At 45.3% G+C, this 15431-nt stretch overlaps 1 protein-coding gene across 1 annotated transcript in view; it reads left to right on the forward strand.

Annotated features, from left to right (window-relative positions):
- The window catches only part of LOC126204052 (43 kDa receptor-associated protein of the synapse homolog), a 208349-nt gene that overhangs the window by 147709 nt on the left and 45209 nt on the right, over nucleotides 1–15431 (forward strand). The window lies entirely within an intron of this gene.

A 15431-nucleotide genomic window follows, 5' to 3' on the forward strand; every position in this document is an offset into this window, starting at 1 on the left:
ACTCAATTAAACATCTACACTGTCCGTCCAAAAATCTGCGGGACTGATTTTATTCCTGACTAACAATTGTAAACAACGGATGTGTATTCGAACAGTCAGTTGTGAGCAGGTAGTGGGAGTCTGGTCGTAGTGTGACATCGTTGTTGTGTCACAAATCGCAACGGAGTTACCTGAAATGCTCCTCCATGATACTGACAAGAGGGAGATTGAGTTAATAATTAAATCACTAAAGACCAAGAACTCTCATGGATATGACGGGGTATCTAGCAGAATACTGAAGTATTGTTCTATGTATGTTAGCCCAGTACTTAGCCATATATGTAACTTTTCCTTTAGGAGTACTCGGTAGTGAAGCCACTTTATAAAAAGGGAGACAGGGATAATGTTGACAATTATAGACCTATTTCTATGCCATCGATGTTTGCTAAAGTTATCGAGAAGGTTGTATATGCAAGGTTACTGGAGCATTTAATTTCACATAATTTGCTGTCAAACGTTCAGTTTGGTTTTAGAAATGGTTTAACAACTGAAAATGCTATATTTTCTTTTCTCTGTGAGGTTTTGGACGGATTAAATAAAAGGTTGCGAACGCTAGGTGTTTTCTTTGATTTAACGAAGGCTTTTGACTGTGTTGACCACAAAATGTTACTGCAGAAGTTGGTCCATTATGGAGTAAGGGGAGTAGCTTACAATTGGTTCGCCTCTTACCTCAAGAATAGAAAGCAGAAGGTAATTCTCCGCAATATTGGGAGTGGTAGTGATGTTCCGTCCCAATGGGGCACTGTTAAGTGGGGCGTTCCCCAAGGGTCGGTGCTGGGGCCACTGCTGTTTCTTATTTATATAAATGATATGCCTTCTAGTATTACAGGTGATTCAAAAATATTTCTGTTTGCTGATGACACCAGCTTGATAGTGAAGGATCTTGTGTGTAATATTGAAACAGTATCAAATAACGTAGTTCATGAAATAAGTTCGTGGCTTGTGGAACATAATTTGATGCTAAATCACAGTAAGACTCAGTTTTTACAGTTTCTAACTCACAATTCAACAAGAACCGATATTTTGATCAGACAGAATGGGCATATTATAAGCGAGACGGAACAGTTCAAGTTCCTAGGCGTTCGGATAGATAGTAAGCTGTTGTGGAAAGCCCATGTTCAGGATCTTGTTCATAAACTAAATGCTGCTTTATTTACCATTAGAACAGTATCTGAAATAAGTGACACTTCAACACGAAAAGTAGTCCACTTCGCATATTTCCATACGCTTATGTCGTATGGTATTATTTTTTGGGGTAATTCTTCTGATTCAAAAAGGGTATTTTTGGCTCAAAAACGGGCAGTTCGAGCTATATGTGGTGTAAGTTCGAGAACCTCTTGTCGACCCCTATTCAATAGTCTGGGAATTCTGACATTGCCCTCACAGTATATATTTTCTTTAATGTCGTTTGTTGTTAGCAATATTAGCCTATTCCCAAGAGTTAGCAGCTTTCACTCAGTTAATACTAGGCAGAAATCCAATCTGCATATGGAATGCACTTCCTTGACTCTTGTGCAGAAAGGAGCGCAGTATTCTGCTGCATCCATTTTCAATAAGCTACCACAAGAACTCAAAAATCTTAGCAGTACCCCAGACTCTTTTAAGTCTAAACTGAAGAGTTTCCTCATAGCTCACTCCTTCTATTCTGTCGAGGAGCTCCTGGAAGAGCTAAAAAATTAAGCAAATTCCAGTGTTACATTGTTGATTTTCTTTATTTAAATTTACGACTTGTCACCTGAATATGTTTTTTTATATTTCATTTTATCTGTTTCTAAAATCGTGTTATAATTTCATGTATTGACTCGTTCCATGACCATGGAGACTTCTCCTTAATTTGGTCCCACGGAACAATAAATAAATAAATAAATAAAAAATCTCCAAGTGTTGAAGAGATTCTTTAGACTGTTTTGAAGAACAGAAAACTTTGTGCAAAATTTGGGCCGCACACTTAGACTCTCGAACAAAAACACAACGGCGCGTGGACGCCTGCAGTAAATTGCTTGATCGGAGGCAATCAAAAAGTTTCGGTTTGACGTCGTTACCTCACCTATATGCAAAATAACGCCACTCTCATGCGGGTATATTATCACCGACATGTAGGAAAGTGACTTGGTAGGCTTTCCCGTCGTAATAAGTCTTGAAAGCGATTGAAATTAGGTTGGCGGGTAATTTAATCAACAGAAACAATGCGTTTCTTCTTAGCAGGACGTGGAATCCTGTACTATCTCGCATCAGAATTGAACGCTATTCGGTGCGGCCCAGAGTGCGATATATCGTTGCCGCCAGTGTTCTACTAAGGGCAGCACCACCTCTCTGTCTTGGAGGGCAGCAACCGTGATGGCGCCGTATACTGAACGGTGGTCTATATTGGACGTCGATTTGCAGCTCTCAGCGGAACTCATCAGCAGAAGCAGCATTCTCCATGAAGATGGCGACCAGTTGGATCACCGAAATATCGAGTCAAGTTGATTTTATGATCCGGCAGCAAACCCGAAGAGACTTTCAAATGATTAGAGCGGCATTCGCATCTTTCCGACGCGCAAGTGGTAAATGCGAACACGTGACGTTATTATCACATACGCCCGAACAGGACCAACGTGTTATTATTCTTTTCTTGTCTATCGAAGGACAAACTTTTGTGGCGGCGTTCGTAGCGACAAACAATTCGCTGTAGAAACGGCTTACGAAGTCACCGCCACACTTTTAATAGCGGGCCGACCGGTCCGCTGGAACAGTGAACAGAAAGATGAAAACCCAAACACTCTGATTAAATAAAAGTTGGTACTTATCTTTATTAACGAAGATACAGAAACACAGTAGTGAACTCCGTGTCTACAGAAATCTGTCTAGTTCGAGTCGGAGCGGCTAGGTCAGCGTCGGCTGACGACAAACAACAAATCTGCTGCGATGAACACACAACTGACTAGCAAGTACACAATTCGGTGGCGAGTATACAACTGAGCGGCGAATACAGAACTGTCCTAGCGCTCGCGACTCCAGCGCTTAAGAAACCAGAAGCCAGCGGTGGCGCGCGCAGACTTGCGGCGATTTCCTGTCTCGCTGGCGCTGCTTATGCGGACGGCGTCCGGACTTTGATGCTGCCAACCTTTTGGCAGCGGTCGCGGGTGGCATTACTGGCTAGGATATAACACTCCTCCCCCCCCAAATCGCCGCACCGTCGTTGAATAATGACGTGGCGAGCGTCGACGGCGGGGGAGGGGTCTGGCCGCAGGCGTAGCAGAAGAGACCGGGGCGGAGTCTGTTGTCGGTGGCAGTCCCCGGTCCGCACCCCAGCATTGGCTGCGCGGGGCCTTGGGAAACACCGACTGAAAACCGAGGTCAGGGTGCACGCCTGTGACCACGGGCGCAGCTTCTGGTACTGGACGCAACGGGGCGTCGGGACCCACGAAGAGAGGCAGCGTCTCCTGACGCTGCGTCGACGGCTGCTGAGTGGGCGCCGGACAAGGCGCTGCGGTGTCAGACTCCTTGGGGGTGCCCAAGGAAAGCGGCTGCAGGACAGGCTGCACAGCCACCGCTTGGGAAGGCGGCCCGGCTGAGGGGTCGACGTCCATCAGCTCCGAAGGCGGTGGCGACTGAAGAGGGACCGCAGGCGCCGGAGCGACCACCTGGGGCGCTCCCGGATGAAGCTGCGCGGGAGGCATCAACGGGACGGGCTGTCGGCGTGGTAGCGGCGACGGTTGCTTCTGCTGCCCTGGGGGCGGCAGCGAAGTCGGAAGGCGCGGCTGGAACCCGCCGCGGACCAAATCTGTGGACAAAGAACGAGCGGCAGAATCCGGGCGGCCAGCGCGGCGCAACTGGTTCTGATGCCTCCTGTGCACCCCAGTAGCACCTTGAACAGTATAAAAACCGCGACCCTGGACACTTATCACGGTACCACGTTCCCAACGACGGCGACCGTGATAAACTCTGAAAAAAACGGCGTCGTTGCGCTGAAAACGCGTGCGATGCTCAGAAGCGGCGGGTCGATCCGGGGGGTGCAACAACCGTAGTAGGGTGCGATGACGACGGCCGTGGAGAAGCTCCGCAGGCGAAGGGCCGTCGCGTGGCGTGGTCCGGTACGATGACAGGAACGTGATGAGGGCCTGCTGACGAGAGTGCGTAGCACGAAGGCGGTCCATATGATCCTTGAATGTGCGTACAAAACGTTCCGCTGCACCATTCGATTGAGGGTGGAACGGCGGAGTAGGAACATGGCGAATGCCATTGGCAGAACAAAAACTTTCAAATTCAGCAGAGGTAAATTGTGGACCATTGTCAGACACTAAAACTTCTGGAAGACCCTCAATACAAAAAATTGAAGTCAACGCCTGTATAGTGTGTGCAGACGTTGTAGACTGCATAGGCACAACAAACGGAAAATAACTAAATGCATCTATCACGATGAGCCAACGAGAATTCCAATATGGACCAGCGAAATCAATATGTACTCGCTGCCAGGGACCGGCAGGGCGTGCCCACTCAAAATAGCGTTGAGGCGGAGCAGCTTGGTGTTCGGCACACGTCGAACAATCTGTAGACATCTGCGTAATCTGCTTATCAATACCGATCCATGTACAATGACGGCGGGCAAGCTGCTTGGTGCGGACCACTCCCCAATGACCGTGATGCAACAAGTCGAGGACCTTGGATTGGAGCACTTGGGAAACCACTACACGAAGCTGGTCATTCTCGGTGCGTAACAGCAAAACTCCGTGCGAAACAGACAACAGATGACGTTGCGGATAATAGCGACGAACCACAGGATCCGATATGTCCTTTGCCTTGGACGGCCAACCACGTTGAACAAAACGTAACAGTAAACTCAGATGAGGATCCGTAGCTGTCTCACGTGCCACCTGACGATAATCAATCGGAAAATCCCGGAGGGATTGATGCTCATCGGCGTCAATCTGATGGCAAGAGTCGTCAGAGGAATCGAAGACATCATCCGCAGCAATCGGCAATCTAGAAAGCGCGTCAGCGTTTGCATGCTGAGCTGTAGGGCGATACAGTATCTCATACTGGTATTGTGATAACAAAAGAGCCCAACGTTGTAGTCTCTGAGCTGTCCGCTGAGGAATTGGTTTAGACGGATGAAACAGTGACGTCAGGGGCTTGTGATCTGTTACTAAATAGAATGGTCTACCATAGAGGTAGTGATGGAATTTTGTGACACCGAACACAATAGCCAACGCTTCCTTGTCCAATTGGCTATAATTACACTGAGCTTTGTTTAGCAATTTAGATGCGAACGCAATAGGACGTTCGGTGTTACCGACTCGGTGAGACAACACAGCACCGAGGCCGAAAGAAGAGGCATCACAAGCTAACACCAGAGGCTTGTTAGGGTCGTAATGGACCAGACAACTGCTGAAAGGCTGATTGGCAATCAGCTGACCACACAAACGGAACATTCTTACGGCGGAGACGATGCAACGGTGCAGCAATCTGTGATGCATTAGGTATAAACCTAATATAATATGTCAATTTGCCAAGAACTGCTTGCAATTCATGCAGATTGCGAGGGGCGGGCAAATCACGAATAGCTGCTAAATGTGACTGGGAGGGATGAATGCCTTGAGCATTAATAACATGTCCCAGATACTCCATCTCCGTAAGGAAAAATGAACATTTATCGATGTTGCAACGTAGGCCTGCCTGAGACAACACTGTAAACGAACACTCCAAATTACGGAAATGTTCAGCAGGCGTCCGACCGGACACAACAATATCGTCTAAATAGTTGCAACACGATGGCACATTAGCCAGAAGTGGTGACAAAAAACGCTGAAAAACAGCTGGAGCTGACGCACAACCAAAAGGCAAACGCAGAAAACGGAACAACCCCAACGACGTGTTTATGACAAAATACTGTTGTGATTGCTCGTCGAGGGGCAATTGCAAATATGCTTCACGGAGACCAATTTTGGAAAAGAAACGAGCTTCCCCTAACTTATCCATCAGCTCGTCCGGTCTAGGCAAAGGAAAAGAATCAATGACAGTCTGAGGATTAACTGTCGACTTAAAATCAGCACACAAACGTAACTTGCCAGACGGTTTCTTTATAATAACTAAGGGAGAAGCCCACTGGCTCGCTGAAACGGGTTGAATAACACCGTTGTTTTTCCAACGACGAAGTTCACCTGCTACAGGTGACCGGAGGGCGTGAGGCACTGGACGAGCACGAAAAAATCGAGGCTGAGCATTATCTTTTAACGTAATATGAGCGGCAAAGTTCGCAGCACAACCTAGTTCGTCTTTAAATATGTCACTGTATTGTTTACACAAATCGGTGATGCTGTCTTGAGGAAAAACAACAGAATTAATTTGCAACACATTGTCTTGGATAGACAGGCCAAACAAGTCAAAACAGTCTAATCCGAAAATGTTTACACTGTCTGTAGCGCGGAGCACTGTGAATGAAACTGTTTTTGTATTGCCACGGAATGTGGCTGGCACGCTACATACACCTAACACAGGAATTTGTTCTCCACTATAAGTAGTCAAAGAATGTTTTGCCGCTGAAAGTTTAGGGCGGCCGATAGCCGCATACGTAGCACTATTTATGAGAGTCACAGACGCACCAGTGTCTAATTGAAAATTGAAGGTCTTATCCTGGATGCGTAGCTTCACAAATAGTTTATTACACTGTCTCTGGATCGGTGCAGCGGAGGCGGAAGACACAAAATCAGCGCGGTTAGCGCGTGTTCGCTGCTTACGACAACTCGTGGGTTGGGCGGGTGGAACAACAACTCCCGCTTCACTTGCAGTCTGTACATTACTTTTTACAGCGTTTGAATTACGCTTGGGTCGCATAGCAGAGGGCTGGGTGGGTGGCTTATTGCGAACAAGTTTATTACCCACACGAACCGTGGAAGAGTCTTTAAACGCGACCTTCTGGGCGGGCTGGCTTTGAAGAACATGAATATCCATGGGCTGGGCAGCACTAGAATTGTTCTTGCGTTTACGCAAACAAACAGTCTGGATGTGTCCTTTCCTTTGACAAAAGTGACAAACCGCGTTTCTTAACGGGCAACGTTCACGAGGATGAGCAAGAACACACTTAGGGCAAGACTTAACTCTATCATTTTGCACACGCGGCTGACGAATGTGTTTAACATGACGCGGCCGGCTAGTGTTTACAGTCTGACTCTGCCGGTGGGGCCGCGGGCGTGACAGAACTTGCTTAGCACAGGCAATTTGAGAAATACATGGCTGATCTAACTCACACTCAGCATAGTCAAAAGTATCTTGGGCTTCAATAATGTTCATCACAGTCTCTAATGACGGGTCAGGCAACTTTAAGATAGCAGCACGAATACGAGAATCTGCAATGTTTTGAGAAATAGCGTCTCGTAACATGACATCACTGTAGGAAGCTCCACACACACAATTAAATCGGCACTGACGGGTGAGGCCCCGTAAATCTGTTAACCACTGTTTATTAGATTGATGTGGCAGTTTCTTTAATCTGAAGAACTTGAATCTGGCTGCTGCCACATGGACTCGCGACTCGAAATACTCAGCAAGCTTGTTAACCACAACGTCATAGTCTAAAGCTTCTGGCTTGGATTCCGGGAACAACTTACAAAGTAGTCGATAGACTTCCACGCCTGCAGTGGAAATTAAATAAGGCTGCCGCTCAGTACCCGTGATTTAGTAGACTGTCATGTGCGCCTGCAACTGCGCGAAATATTCTCGCCATTCTTCTCTTGATGCATCAAAAGCACGGAAAGGTGGTGCTGCCTGTGCTTGTTCCTGTTGTGTTGGAGGATTAGCCGCTTGTTTGGCGATTGCTTCCACCAGACTTTGTATTTGCTGACTCTGTAACAAGATCAACTGTTGTAATTCGGCAGACATAGTAAACACAAATTAAACCAGCCCCCAAAATTTTATCGCTATAATTAGTATAACCAGAAACAAGTTGAACCAGCCCTGCACACGAGTTCGGAAGCCCTCGTCGCCAGTTTTGTGGCGGCGTTCGTAGCGACAAACAATTCGCTGTAGAAACGGCTTACGAAGTCACCGCCACACTTTTAATAGCGGGCCGACCGGTCCACTGGAACAGTGAACAGAAAGATGAAAATCCAAACACTCTGATTAAATAAAAGTCGGTACTTATCTTTATTAACGAAGATACAGAAACACAGTAGTGAACTCCGTGTCTACAGAAATCTGTCTAGTTCGAGTCGGAGCGGCTAGGTCAGCGTCGGCTGACGACAAACAACAAGTCTGCTGCGATGAACACACAACTGACTAGCAAGTACACAATTCGGTGGCGAGTATACAACTGAGCGGCGAATACAGAACTGTCCTAGCGCTCGCGACTCCAGCGCTTAAGAAACCAGAAGCCAGCGGTGGCGCGCGCAGACTTGCGGCGATTTCCTGTCTCGCTGGCGCTGCTTATGCGGACGGCGTCCGGACTTTGATGCTGCCAACCTTTTGGCAGCGGTCGCGGGTGGCATTACTGGCTAGGATATAACACAAACATCTGTAGACATCCTTCGGAGAATGAAGTATGTGTAGGGGTGATTACGGATAAACGTCCGGGAAAATTGCAACTCACATCCCCATATCGCAAATGTCGCAACGCAGTAGTTACATCATCTCAAGTGCGAGACGCTCTGTCGTCCACCTTATAGTCCTCATCTCTCACCATGCGATTATAACGCCTTTGATCGCATAAAAAAAGGCCTTGGAGGAATGAGGATTCCTTTCGGGCCAGGATGTGTAGCAGGCAGTTACGGACTTCTTCATGCAGCAGGACACGGTGTTTCATCAAACGGGTGTCTTCTGCGTGATGCATCGGTGGGGTTATTGACTCAATGCTCACGGCGATTTTACCTGATTACCATACACTTCTGGACTGTGCAGCCCTCCAACGGAAACTTTTTGATCGTCCCTCAGAAATGAAAAATGCGGACCATCTTTTCTTGGAGATATCGTCACAGGTGACAACAGTTTGTGTCTTGAATACGAACCTACAACAAAACGACAAAGCGCAGAATGCGTCTCTGATTTTTCGCCAAAACCGAAGAAGGTGCGAACGTGACGCGCGAGTAGAACAACGTCGGAAAGAAAGACAATTCTGACAGTTGCACATAGTTGTATGAACGTTCTGTGAGGTTTCACTCAAGCGTAGGAGGGGGCGGGAGGGAGACTATGTAGAACATTTGAAGCTTTAAGACCACCATCTTAACTTTCCTCTATTTATTTATTCTAGTCTCAAAACTTTTTGGACTACGGGATATACTGTGGTAAAGACCCGCAAATATATAAACTATTAAACTCACATGTTTGGACAAGATAAAAAGACACTGGAATAAAAAAAATTCAAATGGCTCTGAGCACTATGGGACTTAACATCTGTGGTCGTCAGTCCCCTAGAACTTAGAACTACTAAAACCTAACTAACCTAAGAACATCACACACATCCATGCCCGAGGCAGGATTCTAACCTGCGACAGTAGCGGTCTCGCGGTTCCAGACTGAAGCGCCTAGAACCGCTCGGCCACACCGGCCGGCCACTGGAATAGGTGGCATCAGTGCATTGATACAAGAGAGTTATTTCTGGATCATGAAACAACGCTCGAGCAATCAAGGAAAACAATACACATCACTAATCAGAAGACACACACTAATTTAGAAACAAAACACGTCACTGAGAGCGACCAAGAGAGATACCATCTATTGTTGGCACATTGCAGTATAACGTGGCAGAGTACCTTAGCAGTCGCACGGAGGCGTCGGTGGTCCGGATGTTATCGTAATCACGAGCTGCCATCCTAATTCTGGACGATCTGATTGCCACAAATTACGAGCAACAAGATCATTAAATGTTTCTCTGACTAATCCGCAGTCTTTCGTGCATTTCCTGATGCCTGTACCACTCAAACAGTCTCACATGCCGCCTAAACGATAGGAGCAGGGGAATGAAGGCTGTACCAGCCACAGAAAAGCATTTTGATGGCAAAAGAAGTCGGGTCCCAGTGAGAAACAGCTCTTGCTGTGGATGTTATTAAAAACCTCGGGCTTAAAAGAAATCGGCAGCATCGGGTGATGGTTCTACTTGCAGCCAACCTAACCGTGGTCATCTGCAAAGTTTCGGGCAGGCTGCTCGGTACGTTAGGTTTCTAGACGCCGACTTCTCCGAATGGCCAGAATAGCTTCTCTGGTGCCTCTCTGGTGTATTCATGAGCGAAGGACCGTTCGGACTTCGCAGAGAAACCTCCCCTATAACGGAAAACACCGTATCGATGATAGTGAATTGATGTCGATTACGACCAGCAAAATTTATGAACAGTACCTCTACACTACGCCTTCATTATTCCTTGTTTGGTATCTCTCGTCAGCCCTCTCAATACATAAAATCACGAATGAAATTAAAGTCAGAATTAAGCCTCAAAGGCTTTTTAATCTCTTACTAACCTGATTCTGGCTATCGCTGTAGAAGGTTTTGACCCTGGAGGGAGTAATATCACAACATCAACAGCAAACAGGCAAGCAGAGACAGAAAGATCTACACTCATTTTCCATGAGTTCCTAGTTATCTGAAGAGCTTAGCAGTAACACTCGTTTCCATAGGAGCAAAATATTTTCTGTCCAACACACAGCCGCTTCTCCTAAATCCTTTTCGGTAGTAGGAACCATTCTCCGACACTGTCACCCTTACTCATCAGAGAACTGAATCGCATGTCTGTTGTGGTCTGCAGTCCGAAGACGGATTTGATAAAGCTCTCCATGCTATTCTGTCATGTGCAAGCAAAAATTTGGAAATCTGTGGTAATTCCTATGGGACCAAACTGCTGAGGTCATCGCTCCCTAGGCTTACACACTACTTACTGTAACTTAAACTAACTTACGCTAAGGACAACACTCACATACATGCCCGAGGGAGAACTCGAACCTCTGAAAAGCTTGTAAGGGTGGTGCAGGGTAGGCTGTGCTGAGAAATAATTGTTAAGAAAAAATTCGATACGTTGAGCTGTTTCCGTGTCAATTAGCAGTGAAGTTAACCAATCAGGCAATTGCACGTGGAAATTCAAGCAGCCGGCCAGAGACGGTGTCGCCTAACGAAGAACGCGCAACCGTCTGATAGACTAACTTTAGAGCTAATTAACTCGGAAACGGCGCAACGTATCGAATTTTTTCTTCACATTATTTCTCAGCACAGACTACGCTACAACACCCCTACAAGCTTTTCAGACGATTTCTGACCATCCTGTATACTGCAACCTACATCCATTTGAACCTGTCTACTCTCCCCTCCTACGAACACACACACACATTCATATACACACACACACACCCATACACACACACACACACACACACACACACACACACACACACACACACACACATACGTACGCATGCATGCAAGCACACATGTCACTGCAGGAGTAAACTAAATTTTCCCTGATGCCCTTCTTCAGTTTCAAAGAGTAGTTAGTGATTTGTCTGCTAAAACAAAAATGTTCCATCTTCTCTTTCAATATGTCCTTTAGCCCAATAAATTACAATTGGCCTTAGATGTATTCAAATCTTGTTTTAAACCATCCTTTTTCTTCTATTACTATAGTAATTACAATTATTTATAATATTAAAAATATCATCATTATTTCAGTAAAATGTGATGAACGTTTTGTATGTGTTATACTTTCATACGTTGTAAGGCAGGGTCTGAAATCTTTAATTTGGTCGGATTAAAAGTAAAACTAATGTAATTTGTATTATAGTTATGAAGTGGACAAGAACGTAATAAGAGCCTTTGGTCCTCGCTTGGTAGCTACGGGTTCTTCATCCTGCAGATTATTTATTCAAAATATTCGTAAACTGCATCACAGACAATAGCTGCATACACTTACGCAACAGGCGAAAGGTGACAGCTCGCATGACATTATTCGAAACTACTCATGCAGATTCTCTTTCAAGGTGATAATGAAGAGTTTTGGAACCTCAATTAATGTATTTTTCACTTAATTTTATCCGCGTTGTCCTCATCCCTCTATCACTGGATGATTCATGTGCAGTTTACGTGATGAATTCGAACTATGCCTGAAATTATATATGAATACGACAGACGTGCATTTTGTACCCTTGCACAGGACGACTTTTTAAAATACTATGAGGTGGTAATAAAAAATTCAAATCCATACGAGTAAGCATTCGTGATGGCACATCGTCGGAATGAACTGATAATACGAAAATAAATGACACTGATCACAATAAAGCCGAGATGGAATACGGAATTGACTTTTTTGTTTCTTTGGTTCACTCACAATCAATATTATGTGCTCAGCGCGTTGGTATTTGTATACAACGGTAATCTTCTTCTTCCTCTCTTTTTCAGAGGATGGCAATGTCATTCATTTGAATCCTGCTACTAATCTTTCTTTTATTACTGTCATTCTTTCTTCGCTATGTAGGTTAAACAGCGAACGGGAGAGAGTGCGCACGTACCTTAATCCCCTTTTAATTCGAGTACTTTTGAGTCTTCCATTCCTATTGTTCTCTCTTAGAAATAGGCGAATATAATACTCAAGTTCAGAAGTGACAACATGGAAAGGGATCTACAAGAATGGACCATCATGCTCATATTTGAAACCACATAAGCAGGGAAGCATGCTTTCTCACTACTGTTCAGTCCACATACAGACGGAGCATGAAGTACATAAAGTAAAGCCAACCAATACATATTAACACACCAAAACATGTGACCGAAAACTGAGCCTTGTGAACATCATTTTTCATTTCTTTATTGAGAAATTTGTTAACATCGAGTATAGATTTAAGTGTCAGGAAGTCGTTTCTGAAAGTATCTGTATGGAGTGTAGCCATGTATGGAAATGAAACGTGGACGATAAATAGTTTAGACAAGAAGATAATAGCAGCTTTCGAAACGTGTTGCTACTGAAGAATGCTGAAGATTAGATGGGTAGATCACATAAGTAATGAAGAGGTATTGGACAGAATTGGAGAGAAGAGAAATTTGGTAGGGCATATTCTGAGGCATCAAGGGATCACAAATTTAGCATTGGAGGCCAGCGTGGAGGGTAAAAATCGTAGAGGGAGACCAAGAGATGAATACACTAAGCAGATTCAAAAGAATGTAGGTTGCAGTAGGTACTGGGAGATGAAGAAGTTTGCACAGGATAGAGTAGCATGGAGAGCTGCATCAAACCAGTCTTAGGACTGAAGACCACAACAACAACAACAATATTTATTTATTTTCTCCAATTTACATTTTACTCGCTATTTGGTGACCAAGACAGATCGTTTTTTCACGATATTAAATTCTACATATACTTAAAATGAAGCTTATTAGGTTTCTTAGAGTATTAACAAATGAAATCAATACATAATTGTAAACTTAAAGTAATTAGCATAGTAAGTGTGAAATAGAGTGGTTAGAAAGAGTTTGTATTTGTGGACTGTCACCAATGACGCAGTCCAGGAGGAAGCACCTCAGAAGGACTTTGATCTACTGTTACTCGCCGTCTGAGGAAGAGAATGTCAGGACCACTCTCCCCCTCAGATGGCGTGGTCCTACTTCTGAGTTAGGCTCTACTTTCCACCTGCTCTACACGAAAATGTGTGCTGTCCCCATTTCTACAGGCTGTGCAAAATAGAACTGGCACAGAACATACGCTAACGGAAAAAAGCGCAACACTAAGAAATTGTTAATGTAGAGTAATGAAATTTCGGAAATATATTTGTCTCGGTAACATATTAAGTGGTTAACATTGCGAGATTGCAGATTAATGTCAGTACGAGATAATCCATTGCAAATGTGGAATTCTGGTGCATTAATAACCGTATAACCGCCAGAATGTTGAATACGAGGATGCAGACGTGCATGGTTCAGATGGCTCTAAGCACTATGGGACTCAAAATCTGAGGTCATCAGTCCCCTAGACTTAGAACTACTTAAACCTAACTATCCTAAGGACATTACACACAGCCATGCCCGAGGCAGGACTCAAACCTGCGACCGCAGCAGCAGCGCGGTTCCGGACTGAAGCGCCTAGTACCGCTCGGACACTGCGGCCGGCGCAGACGTGCCTGGATTGTATTGTACACGTGCCGGATGTCAGTTTGTGGGATGGAGTTCCATGCCTGTTGGACTTGGTCGGTCAATACAGGGACGGTGTATGTTGTTTCTGGATGACGCTGCCGGTGTCGTCCGATGATGTCCCATTTGTACTCGATTAGAGACAGATATGGTGATCGAGCAGGCCGAGGTGACATGTCGACACTCTGTAGATCATGTTGCATTAAAATAGCGGTATGTGGGCGAGCGCTATCCTGTTGGAAAACACCCTCTGGAATGCTATTCATGAATGGCAGTAAAACAATTTTGCAGTGACGCTCCTGCTGTCATCCGAAATCGCATCCCAGGCCATAAGCCCAGTGCGTCTAGCACGCAGACAGGTTCGATTCAGGCTCTCAACTGGCCTCCTCCTAATCAACACACGGCCGTCAGTGGCCCCGAAGCAGAACAAGATTTTTTCAGAAAACACAGTATACCTCCATCCTGCCCTCCAGTGGACTCTTGACACCTCTAAAGGTGCAAATGGCGGTGAGTTTTGGTCAGTGGATGCACGCTTCAGGGCGTCTGGTTCGGATCTGTCCTTGAAGTAACCGATTTGTAACAGTTCCTTGTGTCACAGCGGTGCCGACTGCTGCTCAGATTGCTGATGTAGACGCAATAAGATGCGCCTGAGTCATACGCCGAACACTACGGTAGTGCCACGTAGTCGCCGGCAGCCGTGTCTTCTTGCGACCACACATTCTCCTGACCACCGCTGCCAGTAATCAAGCAAAGTGGCTTCAGTACTGCCAAGTCTTTCTGCAATATCGCAGATGAAACATTCAGCTTCTCATAGCCCTATTACACGACCTCGTTCGAAATCAGTGACGTGCTCACGACCGTTAAGCGTTTATTTAAAGCAAACCAGATTTGCAACCTCGTGGTGCTGTTTTTAGCGCCATACTTATGCGGCTGTCACGAATTTTGAATCGACATTATCTTTCAGACGTAGAAAACCACCAACCAACTTGCGTTTATATCGCACAACTCTTTCTTGGTGTGCGATTTCTTTTTTCCGTTAGTGTATTTCATGCGCCTTGAGATAGGCAACCCAGCTTACATCATCCGCACCCATAGCGGGTTGCCTGTCTTAAGGCGCATGAAATATTTTCTGGCGCAGTTTTATTTTGTCCAAACTGTACAGTTATCTTACAAATTATTATTGCTGTCTAACGGACACTTCTTTTTGTGACACTTTGGTACAACCACCAGTCACGTTTAAATGTGACACTATTTATCATTTTACTATTCTAGGTTCTTTAGACATCTACCATTTGTGTCTGTATTTGTATGTTCTGTC

This window comes from Schistocerca nitens, chromosome 9 (assembly GCF_023898315.1).
Source record: "Schistocerca nitens isolate TAMUIC-IGC-003100 chromosome 9, iqSchNite1.1, whole genome shotgun sequence".
NCBI lineage: Eukaryota > Metazoa > Arthropoda > Insecta > Orthoptera > Acrididae > Schistocerca > Schistocerca nitens.